Source organism: Lonchura striata, chromosome Z, assembly GCF_050655825.1.
Source record: "Lonchura striata isolate lonStrDom1 chromosome Z, ASM5065582v1, whole genome shotgun sequence".
NCBI classification, from domain to species: Eukaryota; Metazoa; Chordata; class Aves; order Passeriformes; family Estrildidae; genus Lonchura; species Lonchura striata.
This window is the reverse complement of record NC_140740.1, coordinates 79,607,298-79,634,236: the sequence shown is the minus strand read 5'-3', so window position 1 is coordinate 79,634,236 and position 26,939 is coordinate 79,607,298. Positions and strand designations below refer to the sequence as shown.

The following is a 26,939-nucleotide window of genomic DNA, read 5'->3' as shown; positions in this document are numbered from 1 at the left end:
TTCTCAGTTCTCTAATTACAGCTGAGCTGAATACAGTTGCTTCATAGATTTTTTAAGCATTTTTGATTTTGTTCTCATCATTGAATAATGTGGACATTATGAAAAGAATAATAGCAGAAAAAATAAAATAGAGCACTCAAATCGCAGCAATACAAAGTTCAATTGAAATTCCATAACTTTGGAAAATTACACATCATTCTGTATTTAACAATGCAAAAATACCTGAAATTCATTTTATGTTTAATTGGCTTCACTTTTCATTCTTGTTGCATCCATTAGATACTTAAGGAAATTAGCACTCTTGAATTAATTTATAAGCCTTGATACACAAGTTTCTTTCTTGTATTTGATAAATTAATCATGTTTCAGAATATACTTTTTCATAACTTAATATGCAAAGACCACATTAAGAAAAGAAACCACAAACTAAAAAACCACTTTGTAACTCCTACATAACAATAAAAAGAAGTCTGTAGAAAAACATAAGGCCAAGTTTCATTTACTCTGTAGATGGGTGTGAAATTTTCATCATATGTCTTTTATCTGCCATCCAGTCTGCCAGATCTTTCAGGAATTTAGCACACAACTTTCTTGAGTATAAAGAAGCAGTGGAGACAAGCACATGCTTTAATACTAACAGCATTTTAATATTTTTTATATTCAGATTGATATTTAATAGGCTAAAGACATCACAAAGGCAAAATTTCTAGTGTACCTGGATCCAAAAACTTAAACAAACACTAAATATTTTCTTGGCAAGCTTGTCTGAAAGTACGTATTTTCTTTTTTTAATCTACAAGAAAAATTCACTGTCCAACTTATTCAATATCAGTTGACAAAAGGCATTGAAGAACTTATTTGCCTGTCCATATGCAGTAAAGGGAAGATGTAGTTATTTATCTGCAATTCCTATTCTCTATTTCACAGTTGTGAAATTCTGGTCAGAAGGACACACAGCAGCTCAGACCAAAGTCCACCCCTGCCAGCACAGGGCAAGGGCAGATGGTGAACAGCAAGTAAATGCTGACACTGCCCTTGAATAGACTCACATTTATTTGCCAGTGATCTCCAGCCCAGGGATGCTGTAAGCTATAAATAGTGTTAGCTCTGGCTACAGTTTTCTTCTTTGTGCAGGAGCCTCTTTGTGAATGTGGGTAATTGTCTTAATCTGGTAAACCCAGACATATCAATAGACTGAAATATCATGGACAATTCATGTCTTCATTGTAAAGTAGGTAAGGAAGAGGAAAAAAAAAACATTCCTCTTTTTCAGGTTTGAATTTAGTCATAATTTACATTGTTTGAAGAGATAAGCATCTGGAATACGACCTCTGTGAGAGGATATAAATGTATTCTAGAACCAATAAGAAAAGTGATGAGATGTTCAAATTCTGAAAGATTAAAGTAATACAGGTGAATAATCTACAATCAATATTTTCAACAAATAGAATATATTTATTGTGGATTACTATAATGTACAACAAGAAAACCTTACACAACTGCCACCGCATTAATAAAAAAGGTGTAGAAAAACCTTTAGACAAAAAAACATCAACTTCTTAAGTCCAATAAGCAAGTGCCTGTCATATACAAATGGGAAAAACTTTGAAGCCAAGTAATGATTTTTTCATCTGATACTGAATTTAAAAAACAGCAACACCAGGGATTGCTACTTCAATCTTGTAGATCTGATATTCATTTTGTAGACAATTGCAAATCCCCAGCAGTCTGATCAAAACACAAATCTTGATCCTGTGCTAATACAAAGGGTGGTTATGAAATATTAGAGAATATTATCCATTACAGATGATTTGGTTGGATTAATGTTTTTCCTTGTATTTATTTAGGTCATGACAGAACTTTTAATTAATCTGGGGTTTGACTGTGAGCTCCTACTATTCGTCAGTGAATGTTTTGAGGTGGTAATTTACTTTGCTTTTGCAACTAATGTACTCCTGTTTTGCATTTTCAATTACTGCAATGCAGAATTGTCAAGAGCAGAAGATAGTATTAGGTTAAAAGCTGTGAAAATGAGGATAAGGAAATAACTTTATAAACTCTGTCCTCTCACACTGGGAAAGTTAAATTGTTCTCTGCTTCCACCTGTTGGTAAAAAACCCCCCAAAACGCATCCATGAAGCTAATTTGCCTGCATGCTTATCTACACAAATGCTTAGGGAGCAAAAATCCTCATCATTTGCTGTGACACAGTTGCTGAAGATTTTTACGCAAGAGAAAATCTTGCTGAAAGTCAAGAGAAGGGCATGTGAAGTATGGTGCCCTGTCGATCCAAGAGTGTCTGTTCTCACACCTTGAAACCAATGCATGTGTCCTCTTTTAATTCTGATAGAAATCACTGTCCTTTATTTATCTAAGAACTTCAAAACACAAACACAATTGATGAAGCAGCAAGTTCAGTTAAAGGCAAAAAATCACATTAAAATAGTGAGCAGAAATAAATTTTTGAGATTTAAAATGGAGATTACCCACTCAGTTGGACTGCTGGTTCTTACAGCTTGCATTTCTTGTAAATTTCTTTAAATCCTTCTTTCAGGAAATTACTGATGTTCTGCAATCTGCAATTGACAGTGATGCTTTTTTGTTACAACCTCCAGGTTTGCTGTTTTCTTGGAAAACTGTCTTTACCAAGCGTAAATCTTACCTGAATCTTACCTTTTTATTAAAACATATTTAGGCTGTTCTTGCCTTTCAAGCTGTTCTCCCTTTTCTTCTCATCTTTTCAAGATTTTCCATGTTATTAAAATTGTTCCTTCTGCATTTTGACAATGCATATATCTCATCCCACATCATCTTTCATTTTGTTTCAAGAGATATTCACTTGTTTGGTTTTCAATTTTGTTTGTCTCTGAACTCTTTTGTTTTCTTTTTTTCTAATCATTAATACTTCTGTATAATTTTAAATCATTGTTTAAAATTAAATACTTTCTGAAGTACAAAGCTGACAAACCCTATCAGCTATTCTTTAGCCATTATCAGGTTTTGAGTTCTATGACAATACCAAAAAGTTTTAGTGTTTCTATATCTAATCAGGGACAAAATTAGGAATCATATTTTCCACTAGATTCTCAAGCTACACAGTTCACATAGAAATTCCAGGCATTTTGTCCACCTCATCCTCCATAGGTCATTGCTAGTTTTTTGCTAACACATTGTCATGCATGTCATTTTCATTAATTTCTAATGAATTCCCGTACCATTATAAAAATATTATATGGTTTGAAGAACTACTAATAAATGTTGTAGCAACAAGTAACAAGATTGTTACAGTAGGATACTAATCAGCATTCTGGATCAGGAAGTAAAATATAAGAAAAAACTTATTTAGAAAAATATGAGGGACAGCATTATTATGTAAATACTGTTTTTCTATTTATTGACCATACCTGCATACCTTACTTCCATTGTCTAGAATATAAACTGTGTTTTGGTGATCTGTTCTTTTCCCAATCTGCTTTGGTCGTACTGCTAGTAATTAACCTGTTTTCTAGCAGACATCTCACTTTAGACATAAAGCCTTTCAGTGGTTTCTGGGAATATCAGGGAAAGGTCATTAAATGGCCAGAAGAAAAGTGTGTACAGCCCTTTATCACTTTTAGGCATATTGAAATCCTGCAAACTACTGTACCTTTCTATCACATGACGTTTAATTATGTCTTGTTTTGTTAACCAAATCGCAGATAAAATTAAAAATGCTTTTAAACTATTATGCTGCACAGATATTGTGTATTTTTCTGCTAAGGAAATCCCTGCAACAAAAGCTTGCATCTCAACAATTGAAGTGTTTGTTTCTAAGGAATCTCAGAGGACCACAACTTGAACTTAAAACAACTAAATTTTTATAAAAGTTCTGTGTAATATGTGATATATGTAACATAGCAGTAGCATTAAAGTTGCCATCAAGATCTTGTGGATCTTCAGTCCAGTTCTGACTTCCTCCTAAGCAGTCTGGTTTTATAAAAAACTCTGCAAAACCAGGAAAGCTCATTTTGTAACTGGTAGAGTGGCTGGGTGGCCAGTGTCTTCCAGTTTTAGAACGAAGGCTGCATAACAGGAATATGAAGGTTTTATTTCTAGCCAAATTTCAACATATGTAATTGAGCATTAAAGAGCTTTTCCAAGAGATTTCCTGCTAACAGCAGGAGTTTTCTTCCTGTGCCAAAAATGGCTTTTCTTTAATGAAAGTTGCATGATGTAGTGCAGAGAAAGCATGGAAACTAATCAAAGTAGGGTACTTTGAAAGATGTCAGATGAAAGGACCTGGCAGCACCTTTGAGAAAGAAAGTGCTCTAAATAGACCTTCAGCTGTTCAACAGACAGTTCAAACAGGATGAAAAAGGAACACAGCAGAGCTCTTCATCCTGCCACTTAGACCCAAGCATATAATCACTTATGTTGTTCACAATCTGCTCACCTAAAACAATAAAAGAGTTTCATATATGAAACACAAACTTCCAAAAAAACACTGCAACCATCCATATACAGAATTATTTATTGAGATATTTAGTCATAACATGTTACTGACATGAACATATAAATCATGACTGTAGACTTTTTTCCTTCCTTTTTCTGGAAAATTTTCAGAACCACCTTGAAATGCCAAAGAAAAATGTAATTTATTGTGTATATCAAAACATTTTAACCAGCTGCATTTACTAAAGATTAGCTGAAGAATTTTCACACTGGGATTGGATAAGATTTTATACCTGATACTTGAAAAGCCACTGTTGGTGAACAGGAGGCAACTTTCTCTATTATGGTGTAAATCAAGCTGAAAAATGTTTAAACAGTGAGTACTACTTAAATTGCAGACAGGCCTAGAGGCAACAACTGAACTGGACATCACATAAATTTATATAGGAACAGGATATTTGTCCAAACACTGAATTAGATGGAAAAAAAAAAATGTGTATTTCTGCTTAAGAATTCTGACTAATTTTTTTTTTTTCCTGATTTCTTATAGGAATTCAATCAGTTTAAAATATACATAATTCACAACCTTATTTAAAAGATGTTCTGTATGTCTTAGAGAAGTGAATATCTAAGCCTATCTAAATAAGTGTATTTCAGGACAAGTAGTAAAAGATTATCACACTAAAAATTCACCACTTCAGCTCTGTTCCTTATCCTCAGCCAAGATACAGCCAGTTTATTTATGAGAATTATTTATCTACAAGGTTGCAAAGAAAGTAAAAAATAAACTCACACAAACTGAACTTCAGATAAACAATGCTCTACAGATAGTATTGGTGTAGCTTGAATAAAAGATGTATGAGATTTAGATGTTTGAGAACTGATGAGACAAACAAGGAGGAAAAAATCTACTAATTTATTTAATATTTATCTGTATTCCTCATGGATCAGTTTAGAGATCTGAGACTACAAAAATAGTGACAGCAGTGGTCAGTCATTCTAGCAAGGAAATTACCTTTGAGGATTTTGAATTCTGTTTTATATCTTTGGAGCTTAGGAGCACTTATGCCACTCTTATTTAGGTTGGCTGCTGAAAGCCAAATGAGATTTGACAAGTAGGAAAAATGTAATAGTGTCTGCATGACATTTATTTTGGTTATGAGTGTCTGAGAATTAAGGATCAGAACCACGGCTCTGCATATTACTGGAGAAGAGTACAGGACACTAAAAATATAAACACACTGCAACATTTGAGCAGACTCCAGTCATTGCATGCTGGTTTGGAGAAACATTGAACATGGCACACACTGGATAAGTAAGAGACAACTAAGGTCTAATAAAATAATGCCTCAGATTTCAGTGCTCTCAAGTAGTGTCACATCAGTGTGGAGCATCACAGTGACAATTTAAGTCGCTGTGTGAGGGGATTTCATGTATAAGTAAAAAGCATAGGAAAAGAGAAGAAACTGCTATTTTTTAACATCAGTAGTCTGACATCTTATCTGACTTGAGAAAACAATAGCCAAACTGCTAAAATGGATCAACTGTACCAATGTAAAGGCAGTTGTCTTTTTGCAAAAATTAAAAGACTCACAGAAATTTTTGGCTTATGAAATCCAGTAATTTTTCATTTTTATCTTATGTTATTTGCCCTCAAAGTAAGAGATTTATACTAAACCAGATATATTTTTACTTAACTACTGCCTGTAGAACATACATACTGTCATTAAAAGCACAGAATTCAGAAGTTAGCTAGACACATGCTTCTGATTTAATTTTTCTCCATTCAGTAGACGTGGTAAGTTAGGGCTATGGAGTCTATCACCCAGTGCTGGCATCACACAGAACTGTAATGGCAAAAGCTTTCTATCCCATTACCAAAAAATAGTAGTTTTACTGGTGGCAACTTCATACTAAAAATCAGATTTTTATATATTCCTTTATGATGGAGCCTCATGTCAAGCATGATTTCAGATGTTCATCAAATGCCCAGTCTGTTCTTGTGTATACATTCATTTGACCATAAGGCAGTAAATGAGACCAGAAATCACTCACATTTGCAGGAGAACATGATGCTATTAGTAAAACAGAAGAAACAAAATTGAGTCATTAGATTCAGGAGAGATGAATGCCACCCTGCCAAACACTGTGCCAATCTCTTTGCCAATGCCAGATGGTTTCCTTAGGAGGCTGTTCAACAGTCTCAGAAATCTCTGAGATTGCTGTCAATCAGGCCAAATTTTAATTTGCATTTTCATCCCGCTATTTTTATGTACAGTTTTATGCCCATATACTCTGTGGATTTGTTTTCAAATCCCTTCTGAGTATCTAACTTCATGCATCACAAATAATCTGGTTTCAACATCCAGCCTCGTTCTAGACAGTTTTCATGTGACACTGTATTATTTCAAAAAGCCACACATTCAGGTAAGGAGTTCAGTTTTAGGAGTTCAGCTATTTTTCACAGAGCAAAGTTAATATTTTTCTATCAATAGCACTTAGAATCTGCAAGTCGGACTGCAGAACCCTAAATACCTCTGACATCCCAATACTTTCATATTTAGGAAACAGGCTGAGAATAAGATTGATCACTGATTTTTGCAATGTAACAACTGTGTAAAATTATGTGTCTCAGATTTATTTAATGGATTGGAAAGTCTGCTGCACTTTATCAAGACTGCTTATGAAGAGAGTAATATGAATATCATTCAGTGTATTTTAGACAAGGAAAATGTCTTAAATAACCTAATACAAGGACACAAACTGAAGTACTGCTGAGTAGGGACCCATTCTGTAAGATAAATGATATATAATTTAGGAATCACATGGGAACATATACAAGTGAAAAAATGAAACCAGAACCCATCCGTGCATCCAAAATTTGAAAAAGACTAGCCCAAGTATTGAGTCTTAGGCCTTTCTCCATTTCAGATGCTCTGTCAAAGCATTGATCAGAGTAAATAGTATCTGAGTATCTCTATCCCAGCTATTGCTGTTCTACCATCAGCATGAAGCAGAACTGTATCAGGTAAGGCTGCCACATCCCTACATGCATTTTCACACATGCCAAAAAATTGAAGGAAAAAGTAAAGGTTAAGACTAGCTTGAAACTTGCTTTATCCAATACTTTGTTTGCAAGAGGAAGAGCAATTAACACATTTGAGAAACAAGGATTATCTTTTTCATTGGGGCAGGCAGGAAATTTATAGAAATACAACAGGTGGTTCAATGAAATTTCCTTTGCCATGATACAGATGAAGCATGACCATGCTCAGCAAATACTTTAAGAGATATCATTTCTCTGTTTCATTTTGTGACACACAGTAATCTGTCCTGACTCCAAAAGCTTCTATAGAAAGTCAGATAGAAAGCACAGTTTCCTTGCATCTCTGTACATGTTATCTGCACAACATTTCCTTGACAGTATACTTACGATGAGTTCTTTTCAATTCAAAATGCACATGCCCATAGCACCTTACTTTATTGAGATCTATGGCCAAGAAAAGTTGGTATTATTAAAAATGTCAGGTCAGTGGCTGTTCTGTTGATTAGTAGTTGCTTCTATTGTGAACTCATAATAAATTTGGACAAATTTCCTTATGCTGTTACTTGTATAGGCAAATACAAAATCATACTTTTCTTAGAAAAGGATCAATAAATTACATAAGGCACCAGTGAGGGTGGTTATGACTGCAAGTGCACACACACCACCTACATTGAAGTAAAGGTAGCATAAATCAAATTGAATCAAACAATCTGTTAGAAGGCACCTTCTTTGTGAGCAAACACCCCACTTTAAAAAAAAAAAAATACAGTTTTGCCTTACTGTGGAGAAAAAGGTCAAGAAAGGAATGAATTAGCCAAACTTTTTTAGTGTAGAACTGGAACAGAAATTATGACAAAAATTTTACCGAAGTCTAGGATTCTTTCCTCAGTTTTCAATGCATCATTTTCTAGAGAGTGTAAATAGTACTTTTTTTTTTTTTTCGCAAAGCAGAAAAGTTAAGACAGATACACTTAAATTTTCAAAACACTGCAAATGTTTAGATAAATTCTGATGTTTATGCTTTAAACAGCTGTACCAGAGAAATCACAGGATGCACTATCTATGAGGTTCCTTCAGGTGAGAAAATCCTGGATCGATTACTTGTTTGCCAGGCAGTAACATCACTTCTAGGAATAATTCATGTTACATAATTGTCTATCAGGTTTCTGTCAGAAATACTAATTACTGTGTTATTATAGTGCCAAAAGTATGATTAAAAATTTATTACTGTAACACTCAAAATTCCTCCAAAGGAGTGGCTAAAGATCAAGTCGAGTTGGTGCATTTAAAGTGCAGGAATATAAACCAGCAAATGTCATGCATCTGTGGTAAGTCTTTTAAATAACCTGCATGGGTCTTTGTTTTCTGCAGGACTGCTGTGCTTAGTCACCTGCTAAGCAAGGTCTTGCTTTACCGTGGGAGTGAGAAAGGTAGCATTTCCTTTGAACAGACTATAATAGCAGGCTCTATGCTTTCAGAGCCATTTCTAGCATATTAAATCTTAGCTGAGACAGTTGCACAATCCTTTCCAAGCTTATGAAAATATCACTCAGTCACTTGATTAGCTGTCAGATGCAGTAATCAGTTCCTTAACAGTTTATGAACAGTAAATCAACTAAGCACATTCAATGCTAATTGGTCAACTTTCCCTATTCCCTATCACTGGAGAACTAGAAAAAAAGGAAAAAAGAAAAACAATAAAGGAAATGGGATAGTGCAACACCCGGTGACATACAAGAAAGATTCGTGTTAAGCATTTGCTTGTTCTAGGGTGGATCACTATGAAGAAAAAACATCAGATAAGACAGGAATTCAGGAAGATTCTTAGGATCACAATTGCTATAGGAAACAACTTGTAATAAGCTTCAATATTTACAGTAATTTTAAACAACCTTTAATTTACAATTATTTTTAGTAGACCACAGGTTTTGTTTATGTAAAATTACCTCAATATTTAATTTCATAGAGCTTGGTACTAGGAGGGGAAAAAAAAAAAAGAGAAAAGAAATTAAATAAACCAGGTATAGGTCTTTTACTGAACCAGTATCCCATGATGTCTGTAGGAAAAGATCAGAAAAGTAAAGAAATATTCTTAATATACAGGAAGTATAGAAAGAGATGATGAAATTGCAAAAGCATACTGTTCAAAAATGTGATCTTTGTTGCTATATTTCCAAACAGATGGAATATCTTTCACTCACCTGGCATTTATTTAAGTAATACATTATATCATAATAAATCTATAGAGGGCTTTTCACTGGGAACAGCTTAGGTATAAAAAAGGTATAAAACAACAGAAGTCAGAAGTTGGTTTACCTTCAAGGATCTAAATCTCTCTTTGAAAGGATTCTCTAGAAATCTGCAGGATAAATAAACTGATTACAACAGTAATATTATTTGAATATGTACACAAATTCTACTTCCATTTGCGGTTATAAAATGTGACACCATTCTGGCACAGGTTCAAAGAATTCAAATATAATTTTATTTTATTATCACCATTAATATTGATGTTGTTTCACAGAGTTCCAAAGTCAGATAATTAATATATACCCAGGAGTGTCTTATCTCTGACTATCTTCAGCAATGCTGAAATTTGTGAACATTAAATTAAAAAAAATCAGTAATTAGGACTTGTTTAGTTTTGGGCTGAGACATTATTTTTGGTTTCTAAGACAAAAATATAATTAAAATCCCATAGCAGAGGCGTTTGCTAGCAGAGGCTAGCAAGAGAAGTGAAACTCATACTACTCAGCTCAGAACACTGAAATAAAATCTGATGGATGAAAGACAATTAATTACCATATATTGATGTATTGCTGAGTACATCATTATAGCACATTAGCAATTCTTAAATCCTTTCAGCGATTTGTCCAAAAAATATTCCTGGAAGACAGCGTTTCACTGGGAAGAGAAATACATTATTAAGGAAAACCATTAAATTTCCATCTATTTTCAGAACCATGACTACAGTCAGAGGCCATGCTGTCAATGGTAATTTTAGTAATCATTACTTATGGCACTGTAGCAAGGCAATAGCAATACCTCTTTTCCCTGACACTTTCTACCTGCAGTATCAAAGAAAATACCAAAAATGTTTCCTGTGCAAGCCAGTGTTTCCTCTCATTTTCACCCATGTGACCAGCATTACCATCAGTAAGTCAAGTTTCCACCACCTGTTTATAACACCACCATTGCTTTCCAAGTCGTTCTGAAATAGATCAGCAAAGTCACTAACTAAAACAAAGAAGCCACACTGCATTTGATATTAGATGTAAACTATTTTAGTCTAATATGTGAGATACTTTTCACAGTTGAATACTAAGGAAGGAAATTTCTTATTGGTAACTAAAAGACACATCAGTATGTGAATAAACACCCAACAAAAAAGGACAATATAATTTAAGTTTTATTGCAATCAGAAATACTGCCTTAGTGTATAGTTGAAATTTTTCCCTTGGTTTTGTTTCAGGTCTTTTGTTCACTGCCATTCCTTTAATTTAAAGGCTAGGATTTTTCCCCCTATACAGCAGCATTGTATCATTCATTTATTTTTATATTGACAACACTGCCAGTTTTCTTGTTCAAAAATAATCATATTTACCCCTTAATAAACCAAACAGTAGCATAAGAAAAACAAAACACTCCAATATAATCCACAGGTTTTGGTTAGACATGCATAATTAAGAGATAACTAGAGACAACCATTGGCTCCATTGTCCTCCATGGCAATGATGTGAAAACCATGATTGTGTTGGAGAAATTAATGGAGGACTGTCTCCTGGGAAAGGGGAAGAGTATGAGGAGTCCTACCCCAGAGGAAGAAGAGGAGCAGAGACAATGTGTGATTGACTGCAACCTCCATTCCCATCCTCCTGTGCTGATGGAGGAGAGGAGGTAAAGAATCAGGAATAAATATAAGCCTAGGAAGAAGGGACGGATAGGAGGAAGGTGATACCAAAAACATTAATCCAATTTCTGCTGCAAATGTGAGCTTTCAGTAGAAAGACACTGTGACTGGGAACTTCTAGCAAAGAAGACATTGTGTCTGTGGACACAATGCATCAAAGAGAGGCATGCAGAAATTAATCTCCAAGCAAGGATGTTGGAACATCTGGCTTAGGAATGCAGCTACGGCCAAAACAAGGATTGAGTTTTGGAAGCTGGGGAACATGGGGAGAGGTTTAATGGTAATAGGAAAATTATAATATGCATGTATTGACTGTATATTAGTAACACACTTGTAGAAATCGGAGAGCATGTTAGGAGGAGTCGTCCCCTATGCCCTTCCAGGTTCCTAAATAAAGGATGCCTCCTTAACATAAAAATATGGTGTTAGGAGTCTCATTCTGGTTTTCAGAGATTTGGTCACAAAGGTGTTGGAATATTTGGATATGTTTCTCATTATCCTACTTTAATTGACAATAAATTAAACTTCCCAAGTTTAAATTTCCCAAATTTAAGCCTCTTTTGCCCTTGATAATAATTGGTGAGTTAGAGATCCCTGTCCCTCTTGACCCATAATCTTTCATTACATTTTCTCTACCATGTTCAGCTGAGGAGGGGAGTGATAGAGGAGCTTTGATTGTCTAGCCAAGGTCAATCCACCAAAGGTAATAGGTGCCATAAAGAATAAAAACCAGGAGGAGGACACAGGCAAGAACAGGGTAAGAAAGGAAGAATTTGATATGCTTCATGGTTACTGTTACCATCATCATCACCTTCACTAAATTTTATTAGGCATGTTCAAAGAGATGCTGTACAAAAATATATGATTATAAAGGCAGGCAGAAAATAAGCAAAGTAAAAATACACAGAACATGCCAGAAGGATGTATGATCAGGAATAAAAATAATTAAACAATGATTCTTTATCTTTTCCAGTACTGCAACAGCCAGAAGCCTGACCCAGACTTCTCAAAGCTAGCCACATGCTGCATGAGAAACGGCTGAGAAGACCCCTCAGGCTTCTTCTGCAAGAAAATCTTTGTCATACATATTTCATGCTTTGAGCAAAACCCACCATATCTTTCTTCCTTCAACAGCATGCCCAGAAGCAGACCAGTGCACAGACACCTAAGACAAAAAGAGGGGAAGGAGCAGGGGGAGGGGAGGGGAGGGGGGGAGAGGAGAGGGATTTCTAAGTGACTTTTTTTTTTTTTATATTGGATATCACCAGCTTTGTCAGCCAAATCCATCCAACTGTCTGTTATGTTTTGTTAGATTTAGGAAAGTGCTGTAGGCCACCAGAATAACAAAGTACATTTTGCAGATATCAGGCATCTCCACTTGAAAGGGTTCAGCTCTTGAAATTCAGTCTTTCAGACATGCATATAGAAAAAATTGCTGGCACACAATCTTTGATGTCCAAAGAGAGATAATTTCTTCCCATATAATGATTAAGCTCATTTATTGCTATGTATAGTATGTACACAAAATTTTTAAATATCTTCCTGGCTTTTTGTGTCTGCTACTGTTCTGTTCAGTTACTTGAATAAACCCTGTATCACAGGGCAAAAACATGTTCATGGTGTTAAACCAATTCAGGATCAAAGTGGTTTATTGATTTATTAATGACATGCAATTAACTGGCAATCAGTGAACTATACAGAGATCACAGCACCCCTGTGAGGGCAGAGGCCGGGACACCCCGGGCTGATTTGTGCCCACCAGCTCCTCCTAGACCTCTCTGGACCTCTGTTTAGGCTAACTTTTTTTTTCTTTTCTTTTCTTTTTTTTCCCCTTTCAGGGATATCTTTAATTCCCAAAGTGCTGTTTAATCCGGCCAACTGTCACAATCTCCAGCCTGACCAACCAGTTTTGAGGCAACATTCCCTAAGCATTTCAGATTTGTGATTTAAATACACCGCACTGTCAGAGAGTCTCACATTCCTACCTGTTCCACTCTTGTTGGTTTGCCAAATGTAGGTGCTGTAAAGACTCTGCAAGTCTGCAACAAAATTCCCATTAATCTCAGACAAAATTGGCAGCCTTTCTAGGTCATGGAGTCCAGTCTCTGCTGTTTTACTACAGAATAATCTCTTCTGTACAGAGACAGATATTTGAATACTATTCTCAACAGAAATTTTGGAAGAAAAAAGAACTGCAGATTCTTTCTTTTTATTAATATGTACAACTTTTCATTAATACATACAACAGGATATAAAAGTTTACTCTTTTTCTTAGTGAAAGTACAGTAACTCATTGTAGATTGAAATGTGACAGTCAACCATTTTGTTTCACTTGGGCATATTTCATGCACTTCTAAATAAATTGGGACTGAGAAGAAAATTCAGTTTGTCTTTTGTTTGATTAATGATGAGATTATAATTTAAAAATTAGGGATATGAAGTGGAGGAGAATACCTTATATAGCCACACTATGAATATATATAGAAACACTAGATACTTCTTTCCTTCAGTGTTGTAATTTACATACATAGAAGAGGCTAAAATGCAAACAAGAAATTGGATAGACAGAGATATATTGTTTTCCTTTGGTTTCATATATAGCCTGTCCAATATAGGAAGCAAAACAGAATTGATGTCAGAATTCTAAAAGTTCACAAGGAACAGGAAAGTCATCGAACTAGTCTAGCATCAGCACACAGTGCCAAGAAAATAAAGCACTCTCTGGGGCAGTGACACTGTCACCATCATATTTTCTATTTTGAAACATTACTTTTTAACCCATTGTAAGCTACTCAGTAACACCAGCGGACTTATTCAAAACTTGCTATGGAAAACCTACGGTGTACCAAGTTGCAGTATAGGGACTTCAAGATAGGCACAGAGTCTTCACTTGTCTGAAAAACATATGAACTAGATAAGTGAATGCTCACCAGCTGGGAACTGCCAGCCTCTGTAGGATCTGAGCAAAGCTGCAAAGATCTTTTGCTAGGTTGATCTTAGCAAAAAAAAATCTTGTTTTGAAGTAGGTCCTAGCAACTTTAATGGGATTATTCATATAGAAATGGTAAAATTATCACTTCTTGATAAAAGAAATGGCAAAACTGTTTGTGCTCTAGTGTTGTTAATCAGCACACAGTGTATGAAAAATCAATGCATACATTTGGAAAATTTACCTCCCTCCGTCACTGTTCCCTTAACATTGCTAAATGAGTAAAGGCCACGACCAGCCTCTGAATAGGCAGAGAATAATTGGGAAAGAAAACAAAAGCAGATTTACGTTTTTTCATCAGTTGCTTTGCACCCTTTGGCTCAGTGTCACCTCTTGTCCATTGAACAGTGCTGTATGGACAGCTGTCACATTCTTCTAACCCTGATCACAGTCATTTTAGCACTTTATCAAAACTGTTGCTGAAAAGATCCAGCCCTGCTACTTTGTTAAGAACATATAATGATTTCATTACTGTTATATGTTTTATAATTGCATATGGATCATAAACACAGAAATCTAGCCATTAAATGCATACTAATGTCTCACTCTACTGATTTTGAAAAGTTACAAGGTTTCAGCTGTATTATTAATTTATCTTGCATGCAAGTCAAGAACTGTTAGGTTTTGCCTAAAGAATAGAAGGCGTTCTGAAAGCTGAAGAGCATAAATGTTCCTTGCCTTCTACAATTAATGCAGGATGGTTGCCAAAGCAGATGAAAAGAAGTATGTGCATGAAAAACCTCCAAGGTAAAATCATCTATGATGACCCAGATAGTAAAAGATCTTTAGCTAGAAACACTGCTGCTGTACATGAAAATACTCCTCTCCCTGATACCAGCTTTAATCATAGTTGGGGTAATAGGAAGGTATGGTAGGTTTTTAAAAGTGACATCACATTAAAAATACTATGTATACTAGAATCAGGTTCTTAACACTGATATTCATCATAGAGCAGAGGACTTTCATAATAGTTTCTGGCGTGCTATTAGGAAGGTTACTGAAGCCATTTTTTGCTGTAACTGCAGGTCTGGACTGCATTTACACAGAGCTGAGAGAATCATTGTCTCGTGGAATCACTGATAAGTGTGTCTTGCCCAAAACCACTCTACATTCTGTTTAGAACTACAGCAAAACAGAAGGTTGGGTGGAAAGAAGCAGAGCTCTAGAAAAAAATGGATATACAAGTGAGAAAAGCTCTTAAAAATGAGTTTTAAGTGTCTCTGACTTTAAGGAAACTGAACAAGGTGTACACATCACACGACTCTAGTTTAGGTTTTCTCAGTATTAAAACTGTGCTAGAATTCTACAGCTTTCTCTTTCCTTTACTCCACCCACACCAAACTGAAAGATTTTCTATGCTTACTAGGGAAAAGCTCTAAAAAGCTTCTGAAATTTCAGTTAAACTTCTGTAATCAGATGCTGGGCCCTGGTTTAAGGCTTCAAAAGTTCCAAAAGATTGTTGAGAGTGCCTGAGAGAACACAGTTGCTCTCCTATTTTGGCTTGGTTAAAGGCAGCCAAGGGAAACAGCCTTATTTTTTCCTTCATCCAATGTACCCTCATGTTTGAGACACTACAGACATCTGACAGTGAAAACATAAAAAGCCAGCAACATTCTAAACAGGTGGCAGTTTGTACATTTTTACTTTTAAAATTATTTAAAAAGAGGGAGTTGGCATCTGTAGCACACATAACTTCTCTCTTTGATCAGTGCATGAAGACAACTTCCTTGAAAAGTTACATTAAACGCATCAGGACATGAAAATTCTGCCATCCCACAGAGACAATACTGCAGAAATTAAGATTGTTAGCCCAATTTTGCTTACATAATCCATAGTTTTCGTCTGAGAAGCCAAATGAAAGTATTAAGTATGTAATTTGCTTTTCTGTGTTTGGAGTGAGTTTTTTTGGGAGTTTGCCTTTTTTTCCTTTTAATTTTACTGATCCTGTATGTCCATGAACTGCGGTGTGATTCTCAGCCAATTTTACTTCAAATTATCATTTTGAGTGAATTTTGTAATTTTGGTGTGTGACCTAATAATATGCCTTGGATTGGCTGGGTGAGTTCTGCATTCTATTGTTTCCCTGATGACCCAGGACATGTTAAACACAGGATTTTCATTCCAGATGAGAGGAAAGGCCGGTAAGAAGCAGATCTTGCAGAGGTGGGGTAATGCTTTTTATCCTGCCAGCTTCCTCCCTCCCCACAAAGCTGGCAGTGTAAAACTACCTTTCTGTTGCAACCAAATTGATTTAAAAATAAGCCTGGTTCATGTATCCATCTTGCCACATCCCTGCAACAACCCCAAGGTGTTGGAATCTGTGGTATTGATGATTCTGAGATTGTAGAAAGTCTCTGTCTTTCTGCCCCATTGTTAACGAAGAAGTCATAATTTGTTTGTGTTGTTTTTTTAAGGTTGTTTATTTTTGTTTATTTATAATATGCTCTGCTGCCCTGCTGTAGGTTTGTCTTGCAGGGCAGCGTGTGGGGTTTTGCCTTTCAGTGGGATGTTATAAACATTATATACTAGAAATTATGTGTGTTATACTTACAATAATCTGTTAATATTTATTATTTACGTCGAACAGTGTGTCTCTAGCTTAAACTAATAGAAAAATTTTAATACTATAGTGAAACATGGAGGGCAAGAAGAAGGAGAAAAAGGATAAGACACACAATTTTTCTATCTTGTCCCCTTTCGACTCTTAATTTAGAATCCTAAAATTTTACTTTTGCACCCGTACCACACTTAATTATTACTTATATCAAACACTCAGAGCTTGTAATTAATCCTGTAAGATTGAAAACTCTTTTCCATGGACAGAGATCACAGACAGTGTCTCTTGGGGCTCTGTCCAGGGGGGTTTCTGACCCCCTGCCAGGATCCCAGGCCTTCCAGGGCAGCCAGAGGGAAGCCCTGGATTCCCACAGCAAGGGATTTGTTAATAAGAACCTCATTTGCCCTCACTCAGAGATGGGTTGTAACAGGTGCTTACAGTGTGATATGAGAATGTATATGAAGTATTTGCTGGAAGAAGAAAAGATGACCCTGAAATTGATGCAGAACACCATAATTAGGAGTTTCTAAAATAATTTCTATCTTTGCAGACAAGGGAATAAACCTTTCCTTAGAATCATGAGGTAACTTAGGTTACCACCTCCAAGATCAAGTCCAGTCATTAACCTAGCACTGCCAGGACCATCATTAATCACTCTCCTAAGCAACACATCCACATGGGTTTTGCACATTCTCTGGACCCTTCACTAGCTCTGTTGCCCTTATCTGGACATGCTCCAGCACCTCAAAGTACTCCTTGAACTCAGGGGCCCAGAACTGGACACAGGATTTGAGGTGTGGCCTCACCAGTGCCAAGATCAGGGGGACAATCACTGTCCTGGTCCTGCTGGCCACAGGCCAGGATGCCATCAGCCTTCCTGGCCACCTGGGCACAGCTGGTTCCTGTTCAGCTGCTGTTGACCAGCACCCCCAGGGCCTTCTCCACAAAGCCTGTAGTGTATGCCCCATGGTTGTGGATACAACTCATAGCCAATTTGTTTAGCCTCTCTTAAATAAGAGGTTTTTGTTGCTAAAAAAAAAAAAAAAAAAAAAAAAGAGCAAAACAAAAGGGATAGTCTCCTATATGGTATGTTTTTTGGAACTTTCTCATACTTTTAATTGATTCTTTTACTTCACTATTAACCAGACCATGTATTCTCTACATACCTTTTGCAGGAGGAAAATAGCACCAATAAATAGGTCCAGTTTCATAATGCTCATCTCAAGGAAGTGAAATCTCTGTGAAAGGATTTGTGTATTCATCTCTGAGCCTCAGTTCATTTATCTGTGGGATAGATTTTGATATGTGTATTGCTGAGAATAGTAAGGATAACAACAGAAATATATCTCGAATGAGGACCAGTCTCTTGGTTTTCAAGTAGAGAGAGAAACCAGATGTTATTTTTAAAATTCAGAGCACTTTATTGATAAAGGACACTATGTCATTTGGCAGAAAGAAATCCATCACACATTGTGCAAAGGAACCTGTTCACAACTTTATCAGAGGACAGGACACTCGTGCAAATGTCTTTCTTTATCCACTCTTCTTATTCACTCTATCTTAGCAGATATCCTTATTTTGAGGTACCAAGGCTTCCCCAAAATATCCAATGAAAGAATATAAATGAGAGAGCACTGCTACACAGGATAGTTCCAACAAATATGGACATTTCAATAACATCTTCTGCAGAATATAAAAATATTATTGTTGATTATTCTAAGAGATATTAAAGTGTATTAATTTAAGTTCTTGCTATTGTTCTGATATTTCAAAGGAGATACTGCATTGTTAGCAATGTCTTGTCACTTGTCACTAGGTTTAGTCAAAAGGTTAAGCAAATATGCAGATACACACTAAATCACTACCACTTGAACTACCCATTAAGTAAATATTCTGATAATAAAACGAGCTAAGATAGAGAAGGGTGCAGCTCTGTATGATTAAGTCTTCTGTATAAACTGAAAGTTTTTACTGGAGAACTGCAGGAGTGTGAGAGAATAGACACACAATCATAAGCAAAACTGATATCCTACAGTGAGAGATTTATGTTCAGGATGAAGTCTAAAACAAAACAAATAGCTATTTATTTTTTTCCTTAATAACACTACTCCATGAAATTTATACATCAAACCAAAGGATAGTGTAGTGTGTTGGTGTTGGTTGGACACCAAGTGCCCCCTAAAACTGCTCTGTCACTCCCTGCCTTAGCTGGGCAGGAAAGTGAAAATAAAATTAAAGGCTTGGGTGTTGAGATAAAAACAGGGATGGGTCATTCACTAATTACCATGAAAAGCAAATTGAATCAGAGAAGGATAATGAGAAATAAAACCAAAATTTTAACCACATTTCTCCTAACCCTCCCTTCTCCCCTGGCTCAACTTCAGTCCCCGTTCTCTGCCTCCTCTTTTTCAGCACTAGAGGTGGAATGGGGGTTGTGGACAGTTCATGTAGTCTCTGATGCTCCTTCTTTCTCTACCTCTTCTCCTGCTCCAGTGTGGGATCCTTCACACAGGACACAGTCCTCCATGAACTTCTCCATTGTGGAGAAGTGGACACAGCAAATACAGAATTTACAAGTAGCTGATAAATCCAACTCAGAAACTGTGCTGAAATCAGCTCTGCTGAGTAAAAGATAATTCTAGCAGGAATCACAACTACTTACTCATGGCCCACTGACCCAAGAAAACCACCAGATCTGAGCATATAGATTAATCAGTATAAGAAGCGAGGAAATCTTTTAACCAATAGAATATAGAACACTAATTAATAAGAGAACCATACAACCTGTAGTCAATGAAGATTACTGATTTTGCTAGAATTTATAAAAACAATGAAAAGGTGTGATAGTCATCATGCTAGCTTTGCAGGCTAGCACCCAGCACCCCTTTCTGTGCAGAACTGTAAATAAAGAAAATACCTTGACCCTTGTGAAGATTGGCTTCTTGCACATGGGATGAAAGAATCCATTTTGGGAGAATAGTTTTGCTGAAGACACATTAACAAAATGTGCTGGTTTTCTAACCATTCTTGCCTGTGCCTGGCCCATCCTGGGAACAAGGCAGGGGCAGACAAGGCACTAAAGGTTTGAAACTCAACATTACATGGTTGCTGTGGCCCAGAAAGTCATCAGCCACCACTTCACCCATGACAGCCCCAAATCATAGAGGGCAAGATAAGGAAGAATCTCATGGATAAATGACCTGCTGAATTCAGGCCATCAGTCAACAACCACTAGAATTCTAAACAAATAAGGGATAAAACAAAAGTGAAATAGGTCATTGCTGAATTTGCTCTGTCTATAAAAGGTGAAGTTTTTTCATGAGTTCCCGAATTAACATTTTTATTTTGGCTAGTGAAAAGGATAGAGTGTACAGACACTTTACTAAAACAAGACTCATTTAATAAGACTGTTACAGCACATTGCAAATCAAGAACAACATAAACCTACCATAGGCCAGGAAAAAATGAAGTCCCAAATTCAGATAGAGAATTGTACTCAGAGTCCCTGGATATTATTTTAGGTTAGGCAAAAATGGCTGTTGCAATGGATTATTTGACTTTGAATGATAAGTTTATGCCACAAATTACAGCCATCTGATATCCATATGTGGGTAAGCCATATACATGTAGCTGGAAAAGGGACTTATCACTCACGAAAAGAGGTTTCACCCTTGAGGCTATAGGAAGATCTGAACACAGTCTTCAAAGGGTTCATCTCTTTGAGTTCATCTCTTTTTCATCTCAATTCTTTACTCAACTTATACAAAGCATGATCCAAACATCTAAACAACTGCGGATTTTCTTGATGAAAATCATGTATTACAAGAAAAAGATTCCCAAAGGATGATGCTTATAACTGATTTGTTTACTTGATTTACTTATGTTTCATATTCCAGGCATATGAAAATTAATGTATTTTTACACAGACAAAAGCAAACATCTATCACAAAGTATCTCATTTAAGCCACAAACCCGATTCCCTTTTACACTTATTCTTTATAAAACACAAAGCTGAGTGTACTATTAGTGCTGGTATGATGGTTCCTTGACTATGAGAACTCTGTGTTTATCTACTGCTCTCTTTAGTTACCTGAATTCAAAGGTAAAGCTCACAGTTATTTTATTGATACAAAGGCTAATTCTTACTCTTCATTACAAAGAGCTACTAAAAAAAACATTTGCCCTCATATTTAAATATGTATTTAGATAGATACAAGGTTAGGTTCCATTTTTGATCCTAGCTTCTGCAGAAGTTCATTCTTAGCAACAAAGCCTGTAATTATTTTCTTCCATTTATTCTGGGCATTATAAAATTAATCATAGAGAATCACTAAAAGCTTTTTCTAAATTCAACACTTCAATTTTGTGGAATAATAAAGTTTGTAAAATATATACAGAAACAATACTTCCTGTATTTTTATTCCTTACCTTTATTAATTTCTATGTATTTTTCACAAAGTTAGTAAAGTCCTGGCTTCTAAAGGTGAACTGGATGTCTCTTGTTTTTCTTCACAAGTGAGCTTGTACCATTTTTTTGCATGCAAAAAACATGAGAAAGGATATTGAACTGCCTTAATTCCTTCAAAAATAATAGAATACATCTCTAGAGAATTAGTCTGTGCTTTTAAGACAGCAATTTTCTGTTTATAGACTTCTGCATTTATATATATATATATATATAGATATATAGATATATAGATATATATATATAGATAGATAGATAGATAGATAGATAGATAGATAGATATAGACATCATAGAAATATTATGAGTTTGGACAACATAATTTCAAAATAATACTGATTCTTTAAATCGGTTTCTACTTTTTTTTAAATTTTTTTGGTAGCAGAGAAAAATTTCAAATTTATTCTCTATTCATATTGTAAATTGTATAGCAAACTTTGACACAGAACTTCTCTAGACATAACTGAGATATTCACATAGGAAATGGGAGTAATGCTTCCTGCCTGAACATTTCAGCAGACATTCTTTTTTTTTTTTTTTTTAAGTTTGGTAAAAGAAGACAGAAGCACTATCCAGATGGCTTTCATCTCAGGTGTAGTAATCACCAAAGCTTGCCAAGCACTGTTGGGAGGCAAGTCAGGTAGGTGAAGAAGCAGTTTAATATCACTTCTCTTGTGCTTCTTTTCCTAGGCAACAGGTCTACAAATTATATAGGAAACTTAAGAAGTACTTTTAATTAGGTCAAACCTGACTAAAGCAGAATATTTTATACATATACATAAATATATGTATCTGAACACAGAATATTTAAATCACAACAACTAAGCCCACTGAATAAAATTATATTAATATTATGAAGTCTTTCTGGTAAGAGCTGTGTCTTTATAGGAGCTCATACATTAAATAAACACCAGATGTCATATCACATTAAAAACATTCTAACATTGATGTTTATTATAGATTCGTGTTTGATTAGTATTTCCTCTGTGGCTATTTCCCTTTTTCCTCCATTTCTCTTCCTTTTCTACTCCTTAAAGAGAATATTTCTAGTATTCCTCTGGGTAGATTCTGTGGCCAACAGTCTAACAGATCAACAATACAAACGGCCAAAATTAAATGCATTGCTACCATTGCTATTTAATTACAGCTCATTTACTCTCCATTTCTCATCTTGCATTTGTTGCAGCACAGAAACCAGGCAGAAAGAAAAACAGAGACTCTTTAATTCATTAGGCTCATGCACTACTTTCCCTTCCTTTTCCAATTTTCGTTTAGAAATAACTTTGAAGCAGCAGCTTTGATGCAGATCAAAGTGAAGACTTCTGTACAGCCTCAGAACTATTAGGTCCCCAGTGTTCCTTCTCCATATTTGAATATTTTTGCAGATTTTTGCAGAGCTTCAATCAACGATTTTTTGCTGAAGCAAAAAGGATTCATGTTTACATGTATATTGAGAACAAGTATGTTACACATAGTAATTTGCACAATTTATTTCACACTAGAGAGTTTCGCTTTATTATTCAAATTCAAGCCTCCACTGTGGTTGTCTTCTGCTTCTTCCACAGATCTCTGCATACATTTCTCTCCTATTACCATTAGAGATCTGTTTACTAAATTGTGAAGTTAGTGCAATCTTCTGGAAGGCTACATTCTCCTTAACATTACCATGTACTAATGAATTGATCTTCAAAGTCTGTAGGTTTCTGTTGCTTTAATGGATTTAGTAGGTTGCACAATGATCTTACACAGAATTTGTAGCAGGAAAAAGCGAGGAAGCAAAGATAAGTCACAACAAACCATGGTAATTCATTACCATCCATGGAGACTACGATACACACTATGCATTTGTTAAGGGAGAGGAAAAAATACAAGATTTCTTTGGAGATTCTCAAGGGTGTAAGGACACTGAGCCAAGGAGGAGACTGAGACTGTATTCTGAAGATGCCCTCATCAACTGGTCACCCAGAAATAAAGATTTTGCTACAAGCAACAAGCAGTGTTGGCTTGTTACACTGCCACAGGATATGCCATGCTTACACAACTATTGATACTGAAGCAACCTTGGATATTTACTGGCAACCATTTGGTTCTCTTACACTCACAAAACTCCCCATACTTAATCCTTTAAACAGCAAGGGAAAGATCTTAGTTTTCATTATACCCAAAGTTTTTTGAAGTGTTTCCTCACAGGTTGTCAGAAACCACAGCTTCAGAAAATTCCTACTTAACAGAGGATATTAAGTAAGATGCTAAATGTGCTTGCAGAAACTTCACCTGTCAGAATTGCATGTTGAGAGTTTATGGAGCAATCAGGGAAGAACAAAACACTTCTCTTCAATAAAGTATGGTGAAAATTCATGCATATCTGCGCTCGTCTTCACTTTCCAGATATGCTGGGAAGCTAGGCAGACATTTGTTGCTTCCTTTCACTGGTTCTCCCTCTGAAGCTGAGTGTTTGCTGTGATTTAGGTCACTACTTTCTGAGTTTCAGCCTGGAAATTTCCATAGCTTTATGCAGGTCCCTCACAATTCCTTGGCTGTTCTGCCAGAGAAATAAGGTCCAAAGATCCTTCTTTAATATAAAACTGCTTCATCTCAGGGCCATCCTAAACAAGCCTAGCTCACAAAAAAGCCTCTGTCAACATGAACCTCAGTTTAACCTGAGTCACTCATGATCTAGACTCAGACCTCAACTCATTGTTTGCTATTTGTAACTAGTATGCTTCCTGTACAATAAAATGAAAATGAAAAAACACAAAGTCTTTGGCATTATTCTAAAAATGTGGAAATGACATATGTCTCAGCTTCTTCCCCCTCAATGTATTCATTTTCAGCAAACATTCAGTTTATTTAGAACAGCACAACAAATTTCTTTATTCTAACCCATATTTCTTTATTGGTGTTAGAAAAACACATTTTTTCCTTGACAAGTTTTATTCCAGGTAGTGTTAGGCTGTCTGTTGAAGCACACAACAGATATTGCCCACACAGTACCTCTTTAGCAAGAACATGCAGGCAATAGCTTATAATAATTTGCCTGACTATGAAAGGTGTGTCTGGATTAAAAACAAGTTCCTCTGAAACACATGACAAGTAATAGCTAAATCCCAAGCTGGTAACTCCATTAGAAGCAAGGTTATGTTTTAAGGATATGAAACCACCAAAAGTTAAAAAGTAGTACACAGAAAGCTAAAATCTGAGAGGAACACAGAAGTGTGCTATTTTCTGCCCTTGAACCTATATGCAAATGAACTGTCGCACGTACAAAGTTTTCTCAGTGTTTGTCGCTAACAGTTTCTAATCTAATTGCTAGTTTTAAAATACTTGTAAAAATTCTTTCAGCTGCATAATCTTTTCCATCCCACCCTTCCCCTATGATCAGCAATGGTATATAAAATTTATATGGACCCGGATGAAGAGCCAGGTTTGTTCCTTTGTAGCAGAGACTCTTTGCAGCATCAGAATGAACTGAAAATGTGACTTGAAATCAACACTATGGATGTTCAGACCACTTTTAAAACTGGTATTTGTCACTGGCCTATACCTATCTTCACCTGTATGCATCTTAACTATTTAAATTGTGAACCAAATCTCATGTAATGCAGAAGGTAATAAATGCTCTCAGAGATTCTCAAAGCCATGTGAAAACATTTGCTTCCACAAGGGTTCAGGCTATGTCTTGGCTAGCAGCATGAAGACACAGCATGAAAAAGGCATAACAGCTCTTCTGAACTTCAGGGTATGATTTATGTCAGTTCAGATCCCACATGAATTCTGCTTGTCATGTTTATCTAGTCCTTTTAATCTGGTTTCACTGTCCTCCATTTCATACAGCTCTGGTTATAAAACTATTTTTCCCCTGCAATTCTCAGCAGCTAATTTGTATAAAGAATCTATATTACTGAAGGGAAGCTTAGGAACTTTTGGGGAAGCTGCCTGTGATTTCAAAGTTTCTTTGCTAGGTTCATTGATATCCTCCACTATGCACTGGGAAGTATTTTATTTCCTAGTATTGAGTTGTAAGACTACATTAAGTGCCCTTTGAAATGTGATGATTATGGGGCTTTAGGGCCCAGGTTAACAGCTTTTTCTACATTCTCTTCATAATGACACAAAAAAAATTCACCTGTTCCTCCAAGATGGCTGGAGAAAATAAAGCCTGCTGTAAATATGGCTAATAGGAATGTAAATAAGCCCCCCACAGAAGCCTCCAGAGCACAAGACATGCCATAGTGGAACAGACTGGCACTCATTCAGGAGTAGTAAGGGCAGAGCACTACTTTTATAAAACAGCAAATACACTTGCTTGACAGGTTACTATGCTATCCTACTGCCTGAACGTCAGAAAAAGAGGCATATTCCTAAGGTTTTCCTCAGCTCAACCTTTGTGAGAGAGTTTTGAAACTCAAGGATGGTCAGACCTATCCTTTAACCTAAATTAAAGAATAGAGGATTATTCACTGCTATCCATTTTTGCAACTTTTTACATACTGAAGTCTTTACAGTAAATATAGACATATTTAATCTCTTTTTAAGCTACAGATATATGAAATCAAAAATTTCATTTGTTGTTTTTTATGTTTACTGGTTAATCTGTGTTTCAGTAAGTATTATAATTGATTTCAAGATTCCCTTCATGGGCAGATACTCTTCAGCTGCAGTCTGTGGCATTCAGTACCCTGTAGGAGTCATATAGCAGACACAGATTTTTCTCCTAATGAATACTAAAAGTGGAATGGTTGAGCCTAAAAGTGAGATACACTGACAAGGTTTTAATGGCAGGACAGCTCCACTGAGTCCCCTAAGATTGAATATCACATCGATTTACATATCTCATTAAAAGAGTAGCCTTAGCCACTGTCTAAAACACAAAACTTAAAACTTACATTCAGTTCTCTATATTTTCAATTTAATTTTATTGAAAATGTCTAGGTTTGAATAAAAATCAGAAAATACAAAAGAGTATTTCCAAAAGGCAATACCTCTTCCTGTCTCTTTGCTAGTTCACAAGGAAAATAACTGTACCCTTTATCTCTCAGTGTTAAAGTCTCCCAAACCTTGTTCATGCTTCTAAATACTGACATAAGATGAGCTGGTTTTTGATAAATCTACAGTCACGAGACTGGGGCAAGCACCAAGCTGCCCTTGATCCTCTTCTCTGACAAATACTGTATAAAGCCAAAATAACATGTGGTAAGAAAGATACAGATTTTACTCTTCCTGCTTTTGCTGCTATTATAGTGACATCTGCTGTCGCATTCTGCCTTTTCAAGCTAGAAAAGCCTAAGGGAAAAAAGTGGCAGTTTCAGAATAAGAACCTTTACAGTCATTCTAGCTAACTATAAAAATATTTCCACAAAGTGCATTATGCAGTCTGGCTCACATACCATGACACATTTTCAGGTGTGGTGGATTGACTGTGGTTGGATGCCAGGTGCCAGCCAAAGTCAGAGGGAAGAGAAGGGAAGGAGCAACTGGGTAACACAGGAAGAAAAATATCCTTGCTGGTAGGATCCTGACCATTTTGCTGGAGAACTGATGCT

The 26,939-nt window shown here is 35.9% G+C and overlaps 1 long non-coding RNA gene across 6 annotated transcripts in view; it reads right to left on the bottom strand.

The window, feature by feature from the left end:
* The window catches only part of LOC146763901 (uncharacterized), a 69,791-nt gene continuing 42,852 nt past the window's right edge, over window positions 1–26,939 (bottom strand). For 5 of the 6 annotated variants that reach the window (XR_014951613.1, XR_014951612.1, XR_014951615.1 and 2 more), the window contains one exon: window positions 1–26,939. This is a non-coding gene — a long non-coding RNA (uncharacterized LOC146763901). The other variant, XR_014951614.1, reaches the window with a different exon arrangement.